This window comes from Rhyacophila brunnea, unplaced genomic scaffold (assembly GCF_057557595.1).
Source record: "Rhyacophila brunnea isolate RB1 unplaced genomic scaffold, BYU_Rbru_1.0 scaffold_17, whole genome shotgun sequence".
NCBI classification, from domain to species: domain Eukaryota; kingdom Metazoa; phylum Arthropoda; class Insecta; order Trichoptera; family Rhyacophilidae; genus Rhyacophila; species Rhyacophila brunnea.
The window spans coordinates 2,585,306-2,609,162 of record NW_028232827.1 but is presented as its reverse complement, the minus strand read 5'-3'; the positions used below and the strand labels follow the sequence as shown (position 1 = coordinate 2,609,162).

The window sequence follows — 23,857 nt, the reverse complement described above, 5'->3', positions numbered from 1 at the left end:
ACAGAGTTTGCCATAATTGGACACTGCGGGAAATGGATATTTTATATCGCCGATCAATATGCTGACACGGATTGAGTTGTTTATCCCCATAGTTATTGTCGTGATATCGTAGCTTAATTTACACGTTATTGCAGATAGTAAATCGATGCACTTCTATGAAACATAATATGCATCATATACTTTAAAAAAAAATCCACAATATGGTATGTTGTGAAAAAATTATACATTGATCGCGGATTACTAACAATTAAAATATGCTGCACCTAGTAAAAGTAAATAACGTAAAATAAAATATTTAAGTAGGAACATTTACATGGTGTTTCGTTTTACCGTTGTATTTTAATTTGATTTAAAATGCGTGAAAGCCATAACCACACGAGTTGAAAGCGTCGCCATTATTATATTATTTAATGACATTTTCGTCAAAAGGAAGGTGGCATCATAGGTAGGTAAGGTTGGGTAGGTAGGTATCAATCAAGCAAGCAATCTACTGCGTGCGCCTTTCTAAGAGAAGCAACGTTTCAATACTGAATACAGTAAGGGTGGCACGTGTTTTAATTAGTTTACTTATGTTGGATAATTTTAAGGGATCTCTATAGACCGTGAAAGCTTTTGGCAGGCAGGGCCGGGCTTATGAATAGCCCCAATTTGGCACCCCACAGAGCAGAGATCACTAACAGGGAATGATATAGGTATAGATATATCATTGTAATTCGAATGTAGCATATTACTGTTTTTGGAATCATGTTATTTGTACCAAAATCAATAAAAAAGTGATAAATATGCTGTATCGTATTCAGATAATTATCATGGGATGTTAAACTGTCTCTTGTGATTTTTTTTTTTAATTCGGCTGCTCATTACCGTGTTAACTATTTCAGAGCGAGATAGAGTACGACAATTACATATTGAGAATTGAGATGCAGCGATTTTGAAAATTAAAACTAATATTGTGACACTAGCGCATCTAGTGTCGTTATTAGTAATTAATAATATATATATAATACGTTATACTGCAAGGTTACATGTAAGTTGTACGTAAAACATTTCACTGTGGCACAGTTCGCCATGGGCTTTCTTATATGAAAGAGATGACCGTATACTATACGGTCTCTAATTGTATTAGATTCAATATGAACATTAATTCAATTTTCATAGCTTATTTTGGCAAAATTCATGAATTCAAGTATGAAAACGTTTTATTTAGACATGAATTTTATATCAGTACTATACGACCCAAAGCGGTTGGATGGTCTTTAATATACGGCCATATATTTACGATATTGTATTTATTATATTATAACATTTCACGGTGAAGTGTGATATGGCGAACTGCATACGTAGAGTGGGTTTCGGGAATTCTCAAGAAATTTTCGAGATTTTCCATCCCGAATCTCGAGAATTTCGGGAATTCCCGGTTTGTATGTCGATGTTTTTAATTTAAAGACTTATGATGATTCCAGGTTCTCATCAATAAGACGACTTCTCAATTTACTCTTGATTTTTTCTCTTAGAAATCTCTTTACTAACCACAAAACATACAATATTAACATTATTGGAAGATTGTATTCAATTTGATTTTTCTTGACTCTTCTAAAGTACCTCAACTGCTTTCTTCCTTGCATCACCTACAGAATATGTGGTGATAACTGACGCATGTTTAGTTGTAAAGTGGCCCTTCAAATTTGACTTCTTGTTATGCGCCAATTTTTCCCGACAAATAATACAGGTCGGTAGGCCACTTAAGTTTTGAATAAACGTAAAAGTCTCGGTCCATTCAATTTAAAATTCACGGTTTTCGTAACCATGTAAAGTAGGGCAGTGGGCATTTGTGGCAGTGCCGCACTCAAGAGCCGCATGTGGCTCACGAGTCGCGGTTTGCCGACCACTGAGTTAGTGGACAGATAGCGTACGCCGAGTTTTTACCGAAATTTACTTATAATACACAAAGCTCTTATCTACATCATGCCTTTATGATGTAACAATATATTGTATTGTAGTCCAAATAGGAAATTTAAGATATTGATTGTCCCATTCAAATTATAATAATGTCCATTTCGCATTATTTTTTTTTGTTGATTCGAATATAATAAAATGAAATTAATAAGAATACTGTCTTACAAATAATAGCCATGTCCTGAATTTGAATACTAATTGAAATGATAAGCTGAAAAATACAGCGAAGTAAGCGCGATACGATCCCGAGTCGGTCTTTACCAATTTGATACTTTGCCAACAAGCTACGGGTAATAGCGACTATTGTATATTTTTTTCACACAATTATAGTGGGTACTTTTAAATAAAAAGATGCCAAAAATGTAGTAGATATACATAATGTTATGCTGTAAGTACATATATATATATATATATTTTCCATATTGACGGGTACATTTTCATCTTCAACACTCAATATCGTATGAAATTGACCGTTTGAGTGAGTCTAGAATTGTGTAGAACTGACTAAGTTTGCTGCACATCAATTTGTATTGAGAAATAACAGCTTAAACGGGTCATATAAATTGGGAATGGGACAACTGGACGCCAGGACAATTGGACGCCGCACTGTCGTAGACACGTAAACAGAACGTGGATGAGGAATTTTAATCAGTTTCTATCTACTACTTAGTAGTTTTAATTCATTTTACTCTTAACATAATGTTTTTTTATTGCGAATTGAGGATTACCATGCCTAAGGCTAAAAATAAAAAAACTATTTTTCGTTGTGCACGATTAAATCATTATGTACGTGTGCATATTTAAATTCTCACCAACTATTAAATCATAATATAATAATTTAAATTTAAATAATAATATAAAATATTTATTTTAAAAGTACCTATAAGCACCTAACGTCTATTTATTTTCGAATTGCATGGCATCAAGGTTGTCCCAGCGCCAAATCGTCCTAGACCTTTTCAATTTTAGTTAAGTAGTCATTTTTTATAATTTTACCGAGGTTTTTGACTGCGACCATTTGTAATAATGTTTTTTTTGCATTTGAATGAGAATCCGTTAACTAGGCTCCGTCTCTAAATAATTTTTTAAAAACAATTTACCGATATCTTTCATCTTTCCTAATAGTAGGACCAGAGGCAGCTCTGCCTTAGGGGTTCGTAGGGACCATTCCCACATACCTATCATGTCAAAAATACACGTATGATATTTTTGTTATTGCAAATATTATTCATTACGTGATTAATGTCCAATCCCGTTGCCGCGGTACAAATCTCGTTCAACAGAGGACTCGAATGCGTTGTCGTTAGTATACGCTTACCGGGGATGCATTCAAATAGTCCCGACGTCAGTTAATTACATTGTCAAATTAATCTTACATTTTAAAATAGTGATATTTATTCTGAAAAGGGAATTTAACATATAAAATTACCCTCAATCACCATTAATAAAAATCATATTAATATGAATAGTTTGGGATATAATGTATAATATGATAAAGTATGTAGGTATATTTAATAGTTTATAGGTAAAATAAACCCCACCACATAAAAATTAGTTGAGCCGCCACTGAGTAGGACACATTTAAATGTGAATGTGTTTCTCGACGTTCTCAAAGGCATCTTCTGCAAGTCGCAGCTCTATGTTGTCACTAAAATTTAGTGCATTATACCAATATGTATGCAATGTTCTTCTCAACATCACATTCATTGCAGAGCAGCAAATTACTTCTCTCCACAATGATATCAAATGTTTTTTTCATTATGTGTCATTCGCCTATTCGTTGTTATTCTTGTAATTCGTCTCAACATCACACTACTGTTAATAGTTAGTTCTTCATTCAGATTCTTTTTCATGTGATTGACTTGAGTTGCCCCATCTCCACCCGCCATGTATATGCAGCCGCAGTTTGTGCACGGCCACCTTCCATGACGCTATAAACGTGTCAGAATGAAAAGATTTTAGTGCCACACTTTCTTCTCCTGAAGCGATGCTGCACGGGACTGATATAGCAACCATGCATCTTAGTGCTTAAAGAAAGAGTTTCAGAAAATAAAAAGAATCTTGACTTGCTCTGCCGTCATTTATCTTTAATGACGTCATAAAGTGTGCTCTGTATCCGTGTACTGAAACTCTGCTGAAACAGTGGGAGTCAGGAGTTGAAAGTGATATTTGGGGTTACGTTTTATAGAGAGTAACATGCAAATTGTACGTATACAGTTCATCGTATCACAATTAAAGTTACCGGAATAATGATATAATTAATAAGAATAAAAGAATATAATTCGTGCGCAATCTGCAACCTGCAAATTGCTATCTGCGCAATTTCGAGGTTAATTGTTCTACTATTATAATTATAGTTGTGTGGCGATTACTTACACTCAGTCACTTATACAAAACATTTGAATATTATCGTAGTTATAGTATTAAAAGCGGTGTTTTCTGTCTTTCTTAACATCGCTTTGCTTAAAAATTATTGTATGTAAACTTTGACACAATGTGGTCATAATACACGATTTTTAAGGGTAGCTAAATTATGATAGGATAATTTCGGCCAGGCAAGATATCTCCTAGGTTCAACCTCGTAGATGTATAAATTTTCAATAGATCTAATTTACCAAGCTTTACCGAGGCTATGTATTGAATATATCTGTCATTATCGTTGTGCGTAGGTTTCTATGTCTATTTAATATATTAGTTTCCCACTCAATGAGATAAACATCTTGTAGGATGTATTATGCGAGGGTGACTAGAGATTTAATCGGGGGTTCTCAATATTTTTTACGATATACGTGGGATATGGCAACACATAAATTTATCAAAACAAAACACAATTATTAGGGGGAGATTTAAATCAACCAATAAAAAAGTTTTAGATGAGTCAATAATCAATAAGTCAATCGTCGTTGAAACTATAAAATTGTGTAACTCCAAAAACTCTACTTTACAAGAGAGACAAAAAACTTTATGGTTTTGTGTACAAATATAATTATATGGATGGTTATGGAGTTAAATCATCCACTATTTAACGATGTTACAATTTTATTGGAATTACATCATTTGCAAGACAGGTAGATATTAATAACGGCCACTAGATCGCATTCAAAGTAAATTTTCGATTAAAACGGAGTTACACATATTTCTAGTTTCAACGATGCAATATAACTGTTGATCAACAAATCCTGTGATAATAAGCATTGTCAGCAAAATCCGTGACATACGAATCGATCGCGGAAATATTATTTATTTATTTTTATTTATATTTTTCACAGGCCGTCAGCGGTATCGGTTAATGCTTACTCAGTGAGAAATGCGAAAAGCAAAAAAATTGATTAGTTTTTTTTTAAATTTGATTTATTAAAGAAACAGACAGTTACATTTTGATTACAAATATATGTTTTAAATAGAATAGTGAAAAGTTATTGAAACCAGCAAAATTTCCACATATTAATTATTAAATAATTAAGCCTAATAAGATATAAAGTAAGTAAGTAAAAAAACTTAAGTATAAAGAAATTACATAAGAAAAATGAGGAAGAATACTGAATAATTATTAACAAAAAGTAACATTTAAAAAAAAAAATATATATGAGTATATATATATTATATGTCTGTTAAGAATTATTGAAATTTAGACATAATATGAGTGATCTAAGATAGAACAGAAAAAGAGAATAATAAGAAAGGGGAAAAACATACATTTAAAATTCAATTAATATTGTACATACATTTTTAGCATACAAATTTCAGACGAATCTAAATACCAATTTCAAATGAGAACGTTAAAATGCATTTCTCACCGAGTGAGCATTAATCAATCGTGAGGAGTTACATAAATAGGATATCGCGATTGTATGAAGATTTTACTCCACATTTTATCTTGGTAGAGAACTGCCACTCTGTATTATCGTGCCTAAGGCTAAAATATCTACCTTATTGCTATATTTTTTCATTGTATTACTTTACTTGTGTCAATCCGTCAAATAAACACGCGACCGCTCTCATCAATCATACTTCAGTAGTTCACTGATCACTCCATCATTAACCTCACCCCAAATAATTTATATCTACTTTCGAGTGGGCAAAAAGTAATTGGTGTATACTTTTACAATTTTCATTTTATAAAATCCAGTGGCGAAGAACGAGTACTTATAGAAGTTTAGAATATATTTATATTGATATAATGTTACTGTTGTATATAAGTAACAGAATAATATCATAGAATTAAGAAAATAGGTGGTGTTAGTTAGATTTTAAATATTTGCTTGAATATTGATAATGAAAAGACTTCAGACTTAAGTGAAATTTACCAATTATGAGAATTTGCCGTTTGATGTTCTTTATCAGAATGATATATTCTTAGATCTTGTGAATTATTCGTTGAATAAAAGAAATAGTCAATTATAAATTATTTTAAAGCTTACCTTAATAAAAAAAATCTATTGTACATTAGGTTATATCAGTAACAGACTAACAGAGCCTTCGATAGGTAATACAGTGTACCTAATAGTTATCGCAATATATTCACCTACATATTCACTGTCCTGTATTACACAAATTGAAGAAGACGTTTAATCTAAAATCACTACTGTTTAGGAGAGCCAAAAGAAGATTGATTTCTGGACTATTTTATACAGAAACTCCTTTGTTTTTGTATGGAATTTACTAATTCAGAGGCGTTGATTTGACTTACAATTTTCTCATTTTCGATTTTGAAGATTTATCACCCATTCCCTTTCGCTCACATTCATTTTTCCTTCGTTGAAATGCTGACTGTAAAAGGTGAAAGCATTCAAAAACTGTAATAACCCATAATTATTATATATTTTTTTAAATGGAATATCGTGACATCTAACGGCAAATTCTCATAATCGGTAAATTTCACTTAAGTCTGAAGTCTTTTCATTATCAGCCTTAAATCAGCAATAAAATAAAATACTCTCTCAGAAAGTGTTTAAAATAATTGCTTAGTAAAGAGTTTTTGGCCATTAATAGACCCCTTAGCATATAACAATTTCTTAAAACCGTCAATATTATGTCTTTTTTTCTTGTATGGTCCAAGTATCATCACAAAGAACGATTGAAAAAACCACAGTATTGCTGCCTTTGTGATGCCTATTCAATGAGTAATCGTCGGTGTTTGTAATGCCAAGATAAATAAAGCCTTCAACCATCTTTAGTTATAGAAGTGTGTCATTATTGAGCAACTGAGTGCTTCGATCTATTATCTTACTTATGGTTTTGGATTCGTTTATCGAGATACTCAATGTTTTCCACGTCTACGCGTTTAAGAAAGTTTTAAAACGAGGCAATATTGGAAGACTATTTTATAGCCACTGTCGAGCTCCGAAAGGCTGCATACTTACTTATTTTTGTAGTTCATAGTGAATTTTTTAAACAAATAAATGAAATAATGCCCTCAATTGACAGAAGTTTTTTTGAACATACACAATTCTGAAAACACTCATGAGAAAATATAGCCAATGGAAAAAATCTTTTTTGAAAAAAAAGTAAGACACCGGGCAGGAATCGAACCTGCGTCTCTTGGGTATCGTGTCCTCTGCATTACTACTATGCTACAAATTGAGTGGAGAGCGCTTATAAGCAGGCATTAAAAAGGCCAATAGCTAAAATTTGTCGCAATTAAGCATGGTCGTCGTAGCATAGTGGTAATGCACAGGACGAGATACCCAAGAGACGTAGGTTCGATCCAGCGGGTGTCTTACTTTTTTCAAAAAAGATTTTTTATATTGGATATATTTTCTCATGAGTGTTTTCAGAATTACGTATGTTCAATAATTAGAATGGTACATTCTTAAAATCTTGTGAATTATTCGTTGAATAAAAGAAATACGAGTACTATAGTTAATTAGATTTTTTTTTGTTGATTTTTATTAAATACAGGAATAAGCAACAAAAATAAAATTAGATGGAGGCACACAGAGTGAATTATCGATTGACCCTATCTTAAAAACTTATAAAACAACGTCCACCTAAATTCACCCTCACGTAAGTGGAATATATCAATATCCGAAGCGATTTCATTAAACATGGTTATTGCCCTCCCAATTGGCATCACCAATGGCAGGTTAGTTCTGCACCTTGCGAGAACAAACAACGGATGCCCTCGATTCCTAAGGTAATTATCAGAGACACACAAGCCAACACCACCAAGAATGGCAGACTTCACATTTACGCCGCGTATTAGTCGGAAAAAAATATGTAGCTAAATAAAGATCCATTCTAAATTTAGTGAAATTAGCACTGTTCTGCTGCCGTAGTTGTTATATTATTGTCTATCGTTATCGGGAAAGATTGACAATCCTTGAATTAGATAGTACATAATCAAATACATGCAATAAAATATATTATTAATTAAATTCTTAATGAGACAATACTTAAAATAATATTATTCCACAATCATATACTTTACATTGATAAGTAAGAATCATTTAATTTAATTGATTACAAATTAACTATTTCTTTTATTCAAAGAATAATTCACAAGATTTAAGAATGTACCATTCTAATTATTGAACATACCTACATAATTTTGAAAAACACTTCTGAGAAAATATATTGTAACCAATAGAAAAAATCACTAATCATCAAGACACATGGTAGGAATCGAACCTGCATCTCCTGGGTTTACGCCCCAATCCGCGCATTATCCACTATGCTACGAGGTGACATACTAATGACGACACACTTTAACTATTGACCATTTATTACCTGCTCATCAGCGTTCTTCCAAATCAAGCTTGCATCATAAAATATTGGAGAAATCCGTGACGTCGGTTAGTAATTGAAGTATACAGTATATAGATTTTATTTTTACGAGAAATGTATGTCTGCCACTTGCTCAACCTATTAAGTCCATACTCTGACTCATACATAAATTGAAAGACAATATTATGTGTATCTACTTGCGAGGCCCAGGATTCGAGCTTGGGACCCCAACGCTATAGTCCGATGCTTAACCCGCGCGGCAATCGTGGGGTACACTATGTATGTCAAATCTTATTAGTCTACCCCACATATCGCCACAGTTCTGACGTGTTTTCGAATTATGTATGGTCAAAAAAATTGTACCTATCAAATATTATTGTGTTGTGGTAAATGCAACTAATATGTGCTTTAATTGGATTCTGCCCACAATGTCAAAAAGTCGAAATAAAATCGAAATTTACATATCGCAAACCAAACATACGTTTCCACAATCACGTTTGAATTATCCGGATTTTCCTTTTCATTATTTTCCCGCCGAATTCGATTGAGCCAAAGATTAAAAAAATAAAGACTCATTGAGGCCGCCAAAAATTGGATTTCCACAGTGTATAAAGTTGAGATCAAACAAAAGTTTTTTTTTCGACAGGCCGCGGTGAATTCTTTATTAAGGCAAATATTTTTTTAACAAATTCGCGGCAGCATATTTCACGAGATGGTTATTGGATATGGAAATTATTCCAACTTAATATTTCTAGACTGTATAGAAACGTTTAATATTCTATGGAGTTAAGGTTCATTATAAAACGCAAAATCAAGATATTATCTTTTAAGATGCGACTAAAGATTTTTCTCCGTAATATTCGCTCAAGCATTATAAACTTTATTCAGAGCGAGAGAGTATTTTTTTTACAAAGCTTGTATTAAACTATTAAGGGAATATTTCATGTCAGACGTAAAATGTCAAATAGGTATTTTATTTGGTGGCGAGGGGTGGAGGTAGGCTGTTAAGATTCGACATAAATAGTACGCACTATACATTGTCAGTCATATTCGTACTTATTAATTGTTTTCATTGGTGATGGTGCTGCTTAGTTTTAAAAATACAATTGAACCCTGCCTAAACCAAATCATAATAATATGTTATTATTAATTAATTTAAGAAAACCCAATTTTTTTTAGTACTTATTCTACTTTTAATAAATAAATCTGGACCAGTTTCGTCCGCCTCAGATGGACATTTTCAACTGAATATTATTTATAAAGCAGGTATTTACCAAAACAAATTCAAAAGGCGACAAAAATAATCTATCAATACATTTCATTATCCGTCCAATAATACTTAAGTCATGTCAATAATAATTAAATCAAAATTAATGACATTGGATATTCGAAACGAGTAAGGGTAAGTGTAAACGAGACAGAAGGAGAAACAAAATAATAAGTATACAATTATTAACATAAAACATAATGTTAAGTGTGCTGTGGGCGATCCGACAAAATGTACACTTTTTAAGTCATACCTACTTATTTTTTGTTTCCATTGAATTAAGAATCCATGTAACAGATAGTTTTGGTTAGTATTTTTAAATTCATTAAGCCTGCCTAAACCAAACCATAATGGATAAAAAATGTTCTTCTATCTATAAAATATCTTTAATTAGGTTTAATTTAATCGCATAATTTTAGATATTTTAGATACAAGTATTTTTTTGACTATTAATTGTCTTTGCTTGGATTAGGCAAGGCTTAATTGAATTAAAAAAAAAAACTAACAAACACTATCTACACAGTTTAGTCAATGAAAACAAAATAAATACGTTTGGCTGACATAGTTTAGTGTGCACTATTTTTGTCGGGCATTAACAGCCTACCTCCACCCTTTGCCACTGGTATTTTATGACATTAAAACAGTTTATTAAATTATTAGCAAGTACAAGTACGTTATAACTACAATTTGGAGATGCTTTGTCACTGGTTAGTAATTAAGGGAAATTATGTTAATTAATAATATGTGAATAAACTATAATGAATAACAAATGGTTTATAAAAAAATATTAGCAAGTGTAAGTACGTTATATCAGAAATTTGGTCAGTGATCCTGACAGCAGGTAATTATAATATTTTGATATAAAATACAAAATGCCGACTGCCGAACAATAACGAAATTAGAAGCGCTTCAGTGACAATTGTAAAAACACTGGTTAACTTCGTTGTAATTAGATAGGATACATATATATTAATGGTTAAAGCACATGGGCTCGAATTCTGCAATATATTTTAATATATTGTTTGACAATATTTAGCTTATATTTACAGATTTTTTTAATACCATGTCTGATCTTAAGAAGATTAAATGGGCCTCCAGAGAGTTAAGATTTTTAATAACAGTTTTTTTTTGTTTCTACAAGAAATGGATATTAGCCACTTGCTCAACCTATTAAGTATATACTTTGACTCCAAACACACATTGATAAAAATGTAATATGTGTGTTTGACAGAGCTAGTATTTGGAGACCTGGGACCCACGACATTATGAACCGACGCGTAAGCCGGTCGGCCATCATGGTCGTATATATTTATTTTATACTCTGTTATTTTCAATAAACAATTTATTTTATTCAATGAATAATTCACAAGATTTTGAGAATGTCACATTCCATATATTGAACATACATAACTTGAAAACATCTCAGACTCAGGATTTGAACCCGTATAACTACTGGTATTGCGCCAACTGCTGCATTAACCAATAATTGTATGTATGTACGACCTACTAGTTTAAATTGTCGCAATTAGACAGGAGGCTCGTAGCATAATTAGGTCATAGGTTTAAGTCCCGTGGAGCTTCGTATTTTTTTCAAATATGATTTTTTATAGTTGGTATATACCTATCTGAGATGTTTTCAAGTTATGTATCGTCACTGTTCTGGCAGAAGACACTAATTCGAAAAAATGACATATTGAGTTAGTATCAAAATGTTCCTTATTTCAAACTTTACCGTCTGGAAACCTTCTTAATAAATAAACAGTCTTTATTTCAAAGTCATCCTTTTTACAATTACTTAATAAACTCACATCATAGACCATTATTTCAAACATTTTAACAACTTCAAAGTCAAATTACTCAAAACTAGTATTCTCTAGTTAGTGTGTTCTGCCAGAACAGATACGGTATGTTCTGTTGTTTTCATTAGACATTTCCTATGTAAAAAAGTATTTCGATATACCTACTAAGAATGAAACAGGATGACATAGAACAGAATGAAATAAAACTTCGTACGATTAAATTCGGATTATTCTGTATATTTGAGTTGAACGTGGCTCCAGATATTCCAATTCGGATAGTGAGTTCTCTTTGCGAAGTGTCTGACAATTAATAATATATAATCCGATCATAATATATTCAAAACAATCGCGAATCCCAGGGCGCCAACAAAAAAGAGATTCCGAGCTGAAATTTGTCAGGTTTTGCATGAACATAGCGTGAATAGTAATTCCACATTACCAGCGTCTCACTACTCTTGGGACAGAAGCGAGAGTTCGCCGATCATGCAAACACATTTGTGAGATTAAACTATCGTTGGTACTACTGCTATAAATAGTAAACGAACCGGCATCTCAAAGTTTTCCCAGTGCCTCTCTGTTTAAACTGACCACTTTAGATAGTGGTAGAAAACTTAAGTTTTTATTTGGCCATATTTTAAACACCAAGTTATACTGCTAGATCGAATTTGTCTTAAAAATATAAAAATTTAATAATGGCAACCGATCTCCTATTTTATACAGTAATATAAGAACCAAAGTTAAAAAATGCTTAGGAAAAATATTATATTATACTTACGTGACGGTGAGTTTAAGTAGGGTTTTCTTATGTAGCTGCAGAATAATAGCATATATATATTGTTTATAAAAATATCAAATTACTTTGCAGTATTATATTCCCAGCGAATCCATTTCCAGCAAATAATTCAGCTAGACCAGCAAGTCGATTGGTGAAATTAGAGACGGTGTATATCATATCACAGCACATTATACCATTACGGTGTATTAGCTGAATAATCATTTTTATAGTATTATATTTTCGTACAACTGTAATAACAAATAATATTTAATTTCGCTACTCAATTTAAAACGCTGACTCTATATTTAGTTCAATATGATTATGTAACAGAATTTAATGTTAATGTATTACTTTTTAGTGTATAAATAACGAAGAACAATTCTGTGGCCGGGGTGTAAAACTACATAAGTCAAAAAACAACATTTTTCAGGAGAGTGTTTTTTGTGAATATCTTTTTTTTTTCAAGAAAGCTTTGCTATTCAATTAATTTTTTTTCAGTTTATAGTTATTTTATATGTAATGAATTCATAAGACAGTATGAAATATTGAAAATAAAGTAAATAGCTGACTTATGTGTATATACACATGAGTTTTTTTCTTGTTTGGCTGACTTATGTGATTATGGCCAATTATTAGAACATTAAAAAAAATCATAATAATAATGAAAACATTTGATTTTTGTCAAGGAATATCAGATTTATTGAATATAATTTAATATTACAAAGAGGAATTTAATTTATTATAAAAAATGAGAGAGAAAAAAAGAACCAGGAGACATAAAAAACAAAATTTTACTTCAAAAATACACCAAGATACAAATGAAACACCAAAAAATACATAAATCATTGAAAACTAAATATAATTAATATTTCTTCTAGTTTTCTTCTGATTCCACTAAATCTGGATCAATATCAGGCATGTTCCTGGAGGGCAGCTGGTGATAAAACTCATGAAATATGGTTGGAATTAGCGGCAATAGAGATATAAGGTCATTCTTTTTCTCTTGGCTAATAGGTAAAGGACTGTTGCTTATCTGAGGAAAAGTTAGATCACTTGCTTCCATCCTTTCTGGAATACCTCGCCGTCTTAAACATAGTGTTTTGAAAGATTCTTCTTCTTCTAGGTTTGGTTTGAAATAAACAATTCCGAATTTTTTTGTATATCTCAGCCAACGAGCATCGTGCCACTTAAATGGGTTGCCAGATTCATCTTTCTTTCTCAGCACAAGTGGGCCTTTCAACAAACTGGAAAATTCTAAAAAGTCAGATTGTGCCATTTCAACGACTTCAAATCTATTTCCGCACGATCTGACTAGCTGAAACCAATCGTACGGGTGGTTAATTTGGCTGCTGATTTTTTTTTTCTTCTGTTCAATAACAGCATGGTCCGAATCAACTTCCATATGAGAATGGCCCGATACCAGAAACTTGTGATCAATTATTTCAATGTGATCAATAGTTTGTAATAATGCTAAAAGCATTGACGCTACATGAGAATTTTTATTCTGACCTCCGCAGGTGTCTGAATATAGTATTATCTTCCGCACTGTAGAATCAAAATTACTTATGTGCTTGTACAAGCATGATGCTATTTGATTTGCACCTCTGCCAGCAATAGCTTCATGCCACATGTAGCATGTTGCATTTTTAGTAGCATTATCGTGCACAGTCAAATTGAATGTCCACAACTGACGCTTATAAAATGCTACAGATGAAGCTAATGCAGGCGTAGGTAGGCATTGCTGGAGGTCAAATGTTAGACATTTCACAGTACGGTCGTCTATAGCAATGTCTTTATCAACTTTCTTTTGTTTATATGTACCATCTGCAGCTGTTAAGTGAATGTTTTTCTTTGAAATTAATAGCTGCTTTTCTTTCGAGCTTTCACAGATGTCAATTTTAATTTTCAATGTATCACACTCATTGCAAGTATCAACTTTAGGTTTTTTGAAAGAAAGCTTAAGTCTGTGAAATTCCTCCCTGTAGTATCGAATAGATACATGATTCTCAGTTTCCGTTTTGTACATATCGAACATTTTTTTTATGGTTAAATGTGATGGCAAGAATTTTTTGTCATTAACACGGCGAGTATAGTGGCTTTCATAAGATGGAAATTTATTTATGTGTTCAGAAACTTTCATCAAATCTTCAACGCTCCATTTATTTGAAGGGATATGCTGACCTCGATTGTCAATGGTTTGTGTGCCACCTACAGTAGCTTGTTTTTTTATGGCGACAAGATTAACAAAATTGTCTGTTTCACCAAACGTTTTTAGAAAACAACCCTTGCATACTTTAATTTTACTACCTTCAATATCCAGCGAATAATTATAAGATTTAAACCTGAATTTTTCCTTACTGGGATCTTGAAATCTAGGTCGGTGAACGGCCGTATTATGAATGGAAATTAATGACGATATGTAAGCACTCCTTTTGTCATGCTGTGTAAGATTCCAATATTCTTCAAAAAGCTTGATGCGATGACTTTCTATGATTCGATCTTGGCACAACATCCTGCATTTAGATAAAGGGAGTTGAATGCGTTTTTTAATTAACTTCCCAGCCTTTGAATGGTATTCTTGGCCACTGTTCCTTTTGCGTTTTCTTTCTTCACGTATACTTCTTGTGTCTTTTTTTGATGATTGCGGAGACTCTTGTGAAACTATTACGTCTTCAATTTCATTGTGTTCCGAACCTGATTCTGTAGAGTCAGTTATATTATGGAATGGAGGAATATATGGCGGGTCAATGACAGTCATCAGAGCTAAAGTCATATACTGTACTTTCATTTTGAACGTACAAATAATTAAGTTCATGAGTTGAAGCCAAACATTCAAGATTCTGACTCGATGTATCCGGATTAATGTCATTTCGGCAGTTATTGATATGGTTAGTATCACTAGAGATTAAAGGTTGATCTTGATCCAAAAACTCATGCGTGGAGTCAAATGGCAACGTTTTTGCTTGTGCTGAAATACAAAAATTATATTAATATTAGGTATGTTGTTAAAGTTAACAAACAAAACTTAAATTCATATTGTATATTGTGTGAAATCAAAAGCACCAAATGTACTCTCAATAAAATTATGTTTATGAAAAAATAAAATAAAGTTACGAAAGTCTGGTTAAACTTACCTTGCGATCTTATCAATTCAGTTTTATTTGATAATGACAATGCAAGTATTTTTTTTGATCTCTCTGACATTATTTTGTATTTACTGTAACGTATTAATCAGTTTAAATAGTTTAAACGCCTTTTATGAGTTCAGAGCAACAATAATACACTCAACTAAACGAACAGTCAAACGGCTACTAACATCATAAGTCATCCGGTGTTGCCACTTTAAAATTTTAATTTTGTGCATGATCACATAAGTCAGACTTATGTGTTTTTACACCCCGCTTTTCGGAGAGAAATAACTTATGTGGTTGTGTTTATTTGCATTAAAACACCATACTGACAGCATTTGACTTGTGTGTTTATACACAAGTGTGCAGAATTACTCTGACTTATAGAATCAGTAAAAAACGAAAAATTGAATTTTTTGACTTATGTAGTTTTACACCCCGGCCATAGAATTTATCTCAATGTCACTCGAATCGAAGTACTTAGCTCGTAACTATCATGTATAATATACTATTGTACCGATACGCTGCTAATAAATCTCACCCTGCTACATCGTAGACTTCGTCATTATCATCATCCTCAACTTACACATCGAACACCACACACTAGTGACCCAACACTTATAATTAGTTTTTAAAATATAGTCTACAAAGCTCATTCGGTATGCTTCCATGAACTTTTTTACCCTGTATTAAATTTAATATTGTAAATACCAGGAAACAGATTAATAAATCGAATTCCGATAGGCTTATATCTCAAGCGTTGGCCTATTGCGTCGTGGGTCTCAGGTTTGAATCCTGGGTCTGACAAGTACACATATTGTTTTTCAATTTGTGTATGAGTCAGAGTATGGACCTAATAGGTTGAACAAGTGGCTGACATCCATTTCTCGTAAAAACAAAATCTGTCAATAGAAACCTCCACTCCGTTGAGGCCCATATGATCAAATTAGGATCGGACATAGTCGAAAGAAGAAGAAGAATATCTCAATACGCTACATTTTGACGCAAGGTTTTGAATATGTGAGTGTCCTACAATGGCCCACGCATTATAGACGTATATACGTGCAATAGTGTGTGTTGCAACCTTCAATTACAGCAACCTTTAATGAGCATCATTGCTTAAACGGAGAGCAGTTGTTAGTATTCGACGTATGACGTATTCTTGACACGTGTATAAATTTTTCCCGTATTCTTCCTTACTCAAGATCGGTTGCCTGGTTCTCCTTACCCGTTAGGTATTTCAGTTCACATTATTTCTGAGTTCCCTATGTGAATCACTGCTAAATGATTTACAGCTAACTTAATAATAGGTACATGGCCCCCACATCCTGAAACAGGCCCACAGGCCCCCAGGTCAGGATTTTTGTCGGACCCCCCTACTTATCGCTAAGGTTAAAGACAGATTGACGCTCTACTGTGGCGTTTTCTAAACGGTGATCGAGATCAAATAAAATTCAGTGTATTTTTAGCGATTTTTTAACAAATCGAAATTATGGAGTATATTATAACAACCGAAAATTGCATCGTACAACAACCTCGAAGTAAAATAGCGCCACAGGCGAGTTTTAAAAAAAAATATTAGAGCAAATTTAAGCCGGGGCCCATGCTAGAGCCTTATCACCTTACCTTGTGGGGGCCATGAATAGGTATTGTAGTATTTTTTAGTTTCGCTTTCATATATTATGTATTCTCTATTTATATAGAGAAAGAATTCTTTTGCGCCTCTTTTATAAATAAACTAAACATGTGTACAAAAGGTGCGTGACCGCTCATTCAACCATTCGGGGCAGTGATTCTGGCCCCTTTTCCGTTTTATTTAATTTGGCTACAGAGAAGAGGCGAAATTAAATAGTCCGGGCCTGGAGATCTCGTAAATAGATAACATGATGGGATTGCTTTGCTCCTCCAAATTAGAGATTGATTACTCTACCTATGATAATAAATTTCAAGTTTTACACACCAGTTTATGTGTAAAATTAATATTTGCCTAAAGTCCGTGATAAATTACCTACCGGAAGCTCTAGTAAATATTTGGAAATATACACGATAAATGAAAATAGTAGGTATGTGATTTTATGCTTGGGTACATTTTTTTTATAAAAATAAATATTTAGTGGCGCTTTTAGCAGTGGACTGTATAATTTGAAGGTGATGGTGGATGGTGGATAACGGATCTGGGGGGGGGGGGGTTTACACGATAATACCAAGCATTGCCTTTGATGTTGAGAGGGCTGGCGCGTACTGGAAGTGTTTCGGTGATCAAGCACTCATGCACTAGTAAACGGATGGGATGGATGATATATTATGAGGTTGATGAATGCTGATGATAAGTTTAGTATAGATGATATAGACGAGACGTTCACTCAAACCGTAACAGATTTAGCGCAACGAAGGTCGAACAGATATGTTTTAAATCACTCGCTAGTTTACGCGGTGCGGCAACACGCACCCGTTCATATCGTTGTGATGACTGACTGTTCTTCGCAACTACGGTCGATTCTTGACGCGTAATTGCTTGTCGTCTGATCTTGCGGCAATAATAAATAGGGGAGTTTGAGTAGGTGGGGACTAAGATGACTGCCACTACAATCGGCTCAACCAATATTGTTACATTACTTTTTCGGGGAAGATGAAGGTTTCACGTTTGGGACATGAATGAAGAAATACGATAATAATGATGATAACGTGAGATTATAATCGCGAGGTAATGATGTACTGGTGAGATTGATATGATCAAAAGATTAATTATACGAATACACTGATAAACTTGATTCGAGTGGAGTAACGGATGTACTATGTCGAATGAAGAACTCGTGACAATAGCAGTATCTACGTCTTGTAACGGATTCGATGTGTTGAGTGTGGATTCATAGATTGTCCTTCTTATTTATATTAATGCAGTACACATATTACAATAGATATTGTCGTTGTCAGGCACCATAAGTGAGGGGTGCAAGACTAGTTAAAGCGCTCCCCAAACACATAGACATTTTCAGTGACATGATATGTATTTTGTTTTCGAAATTTTATTTTTCTGTATTAATAATTTTACTAAGATTGTTTTTTTATTATATATTATATTTTTTTCTCTTTTGTGATGGTAATATTTGTTATATTGTAAATCTCATGCTGTGGACGCCTTTAATTTAGATTTGTTATGTCCACAAAATTTTGTTCTCTTAAATAAATAAATAAAACTTCACAAACACACTTTATATTCTTTGCAAAGAAATATGTTTCAAAATTCTTTCAGTGCATTTTATGATACAGTGAAAGCTTTTCCAGTGAGCTTATAATGCAAAAAGCTATTCGAGAAATAAATATTTGAAAATTTGGCGATCGAGTATAGTTCCCTTGTGATTTAAAAGGAAAAGATGCCACACTGTGCTGTATCGGAGACATTTAATATTTGTGAGTCGATACTTTAAAAATGTCTGATAGAACAATTCTGTTTCATGATCTGGAAACTAATACGCTTGCCAAGTTTGAAATAGGAAAATAAATAAATTGATTCACACAATAATAGATGATTGTAAAACTTTATCTCGGCAGTAGGTATTATAACACGGTTTAAAATTTTCGCAGTTTTGTATTGTACTATAATATAAAAACCAGCAGTGGCGAAGGTTGCCAGATGGGGAATGGGACAATTGGACGCCAGGACAATTGGACGCCGCACTATCGAATGCAATAAATATACGTTTTATACATAAAGTAGACGAGGAATTTTATATAGTTTCCATCTATTACTTAGTACTCGTAATTTAAAATTTTTGCACTTAACATAAAGTTTTTTTATTGCGGATTGAGAATTATCACGCCTGAGGCTTTATCTAAAATTAAAAGAACTATCATCTTGTTGAAACTTAAACATGTGCACAATTAAATCATTATTTACGTGCACATATTTAAATAATTATATAATTTAAATATAAACAAAAATTATAAATATATATTTTAAAAGTATTTATAATTCACGAACGTTTATTTGTTTTAGAATATCATTTGATTGCGTGGCGCCCAGTTCTCCCGGAGCCGAATCGTCCTAGACCCGCCAGTTGAAGATATGTAGGCTGTGGTAGATAACAGAAATAAGTACCAGGAAAGCCATATTCACAGGACTTGAATTTGAAATGTGTTCATAGTCATTATTTTACCTATTCATAATAGATATTATATGAAAAAGACAACAGGCACTAAAATATATATTTGTAGCGATCATGATACTCTGCATTAAATTAGCGACACACTTTAATATGTAGGTTTTGTTATTAAAATAAAACATTAGCAATAATAATGAATTGTCAGCGTTTCCAAAATTATAACTAGACGAGTAGTGTTTGTTTTGATTGAGAATTACGACAATATCTAACTAACACTCCACTCATCGAGTCCGTCACGAGACGTAGATACTTCAGCTATTGTCACGAGTTTTGCACTCGAAATAATACATCCGTTATTCCACTCGAATCAAATCTCTCTTGATCATGTCGATCTTATCAGTACATCATTACCTCGCGATTATAATCTCACGTCATCATCCTTATTATTATATTCAGTGTATTCTTGTATCAACCAATAAACTTTCATCTATACAACCAATCAACAACGACTCTTCATCTACTACCACCTCATCAATACCTCCAAATATTTAAAAAAAAGTAAAGCCCAACTGCGATTCGAGCTCGGGATAAGAAACTATTTAGTATCGAGTCCAGCGTGCCTAAATGAATGTATATATTTTCAAAAATTACATCGCTGCTAGCACCCTAAAGCCCGTTAGGTTGACATATTTACAACATCTGGTCAAGTGATAGTATACCACTAGGTTTGACATTGTGTTTTTTTTTACAATACGTATGTGTTGTATGCGTGAAATTAGTTGAAGCATTTGTTCGATTGTGTTGGTGACATTGGTGCAATACCTGCTTACGTATTAGTGCTAATAAGTACACGTTGGTCTAGTTAAGCAAACCGACAGATAATTTATAATACATACATAAAGACAGATGTATGTGTTGTTTGCGTGAAATGTTTAAAATTACTTACAGCTCTTTTTATTGTGTTATTGCCATAACTGGTTACGTATTAATGCTATGTATGTGTTACCTATATACATATTGGTTTAATTATATATTTATTGTAGAATATAAAATTTTAAAGTTATTAATTAAATACGTTAATAAGCAAATAAAAATTATTTTTATTACTACAGAGACTTTGCCACTGATAACTGAGCGGAGAACCTGAATATCATTTTTTTTTATTAAATAATATGGAACTAAATTCTAACATATAATTATTTAGAAGCGTGCCTCATATAACTTAAGAGAAAAAGATTTCCCGAAGTCCCCTTATAAAGTTGTAAAGTACCTTACCTCATTATAATTTATTTTACCACAGCGAACGAAAATCACTTGTGTACATACGTAAAAGTATTAGGTAATAATTAATGAAGTCATCGAAATGATCCTCTGAAACCTTCTAATAAATTAACCTTTTTTTAAATTTCCCAATGTGATTGACAACTATGTTATCTGTAATTGAAATCAATTGTTTTTAAATTGTAACTGAATTTTGAACTTTAAATTATCTTCTGTGCAGACCTGTGCGTATTTCAGCGCATATTGAGGGTATACTGACAGAAAGCATTAACTCATTAAAACAAGTTCTGAGATAATCGCAAAAAGGACTTTTTTTTCAAAGCGTTCTCCCACGTAGATTTGTTTATGATTTAAAAAGATTTTTTCTACATTATAAAGACTAACCTTTATGGCAAACACAATATACGACATGTTACAAGTCCTGTATTTTGTATACGCAGAACGCATTAGGTCATTATCATGCTTTCTATCAGAATAAAAAAATAACAATATGATTTAATAATGTTTCTATTTTCTCACCATTATATCCTATGCCTTTATGCGTTTTACCAGGACGTAGAAGATAAACAGCAAAAACTGAAATAATGCGTTCTGTCAGTATACCCTCGATATATTCTATACACAAGGCGCCTATATGCGGCTATCGAGGGTAGTTTATTATATTTATGTATTGAGGTATTATATTATTATTACAATAGGTTAGCATAATAAAATAGAAATTATAAAAATGAATTAATTATTACAAATAAGGACCAATATAATAAAAAAAAAGATATAGAAAGTATGTTCTTATGTAAATATTGTTGTAAAATGATGTAAACAAATATTAAATTAACCTATTTAACACATCTATGAATATTATATAGTAATAAAAATAACCCTTTTAGTGCCATCAAACATGTTAATCGCACGATACACAGCATCATGAAACATCACATCCGTCCTACGACGGGGCATAATGAAGACCGCAAAAGTTACGAGTGATATTGGTGGGACATGAAAGTTAATATTTGGCAGTATCTAGACGGATTATAAATGAGCCCACGAAGAAGTAAAAAGCAATGCTTTATAAGAGCAATCGCTCTTTGGGTGAACAAGGGTTGCATGTTGTAGGCAGGAAATGCGTCCCTCAGACTGAGCACTGGGTTTATCTCTTGGGCGTTGTCGACTCACAAGATTCACACACAAGGTTTAAATCACGTTTGTAGCACATTGTAACTGCAAATATTAATGTTATGTACCTAATAGCCAGCGGAGAGAATCCAATTATATGCCAGCGTCATCGAAGTTAATAAATCACTGATTATAAGATGCCCGGGAGATATTATATAGATCAAAGAGTTTTAAGTGGGAGTAAAATATTATGATCGTGTCCGGAAATTTGTATGTATGAAATTGACCGTAGGACACTTCTTCGTAAGCCGTTGTCCTTGAAGCATGTGTTCGTATAGCATTTAATCAAATGGCGGGTTGTTCGTTGAACATTTCACCGTTGAATAGATAAATGATTATTGATAAATTTAATAGAACACAAAAAAATGTACTTATTCCACCTTTTTATTAAATAATTTTGGACCGGTTTCGTCCGCCTCAAAGAGACATTTTCAACTGAATAATAATACAGGTATTTACCAAAACAAAATCATAAAGGCGAAACAAATAATAATCTATCAGTACATTGCATTATCCGTCCAATAATACTTTGTCACTAACAATGAAATTAAAATTAATGAGATTGGATATTATTTCAACACACAAAATTTGAATTTATCACCAGTGAATAATAAAGATAAATTAGATAAACTTAGCCAAAGTGGTATTTATTTATTAAATTGTGACTCTTGTGATGCCAAATATATTGGACAAACAGGACGATCTGTTAACATTAGAATTAAAAAGCATTTAGCCTGTGCCAAAAATGATAATGAATCTTCATCTTTTGGAAATCATTTGTTTAAATAACCATTCTTTAATATAATTTAAAAAATTTAAATCCTACATTTGAATGAAAAATCGAAAAAATTGGATAAACAGGAAATCCTAGAGATCAATAGATATAAATTTTTATTTAATTCTATTCTGCTAAATGATCAATTAAATTTTGTGTCATCTCCGTTGTTATATCCTATTTAATATTGATTGATTGAAGATAACTTTATAGGGTGTACTTATTTATTGTTTTGCGCATGTTATAAGATGCGACTGTAGTTTGCAAACAGTAATATTTCAATTAGGTTGCTACATGACGTATTTTCAAGAAATTGATACAGTTAAGTATATACCTATTGGTAAACTGTAGATTATTATATTGAAGTAAATATTGTTATATCAGTTAACCTATAATATTCATGTCAAAATGAAACACTTAAAAATACGTAATAAGACCATTGGATAGACAGAAGAAAATAGGTAGGAAAGTAAATTAGAATAAATTACAATCATATCGTGTATATTTATGTAGTTTCATCATTAAATTATTTTAAAACCAATAAAAACATTTTGTAAAATCTGTATAGAATCTAGAAACTAGCGCCGCATTTTGTAACATACAATATACTCCACGGGGAAATGTTTTTCGATAATTCGCCAAATGATTATTTTCCGACTGTCTTTCTACAAGTCATGCTTACTTTTCACTCTCTTGAATCTCGTAGGTCTCTTCTGCTCTTGAAACACTTTTGCCTGTTATCGCGAGGGATGGTTTCCAATCCTGGTGTCCTAATGAATTTGAATTTACACGCGCCTGTCAATTACCTACGTGGTCGCAGCCATGATTCATTCTGGATCGGAAGCGTTTCCTCGTGTCAAGCCTATTAGGCACC

At 32.5% G+C, this 23,857-nt stretch overlaps 1 protein-coding gene across 1 annotated transcript in view; it reads left to right on the top strand.

The window, feature by feature from the left end:
- Positions 1-23,857, top strand: part of LOC147073550 (uncharacterized) — a 138,360-nt gene that overhangs the window by 28,066 nt on the left and 86,437 nt on the right. The gene's annotated exons all lie outside the window — the stretch shown is intronic.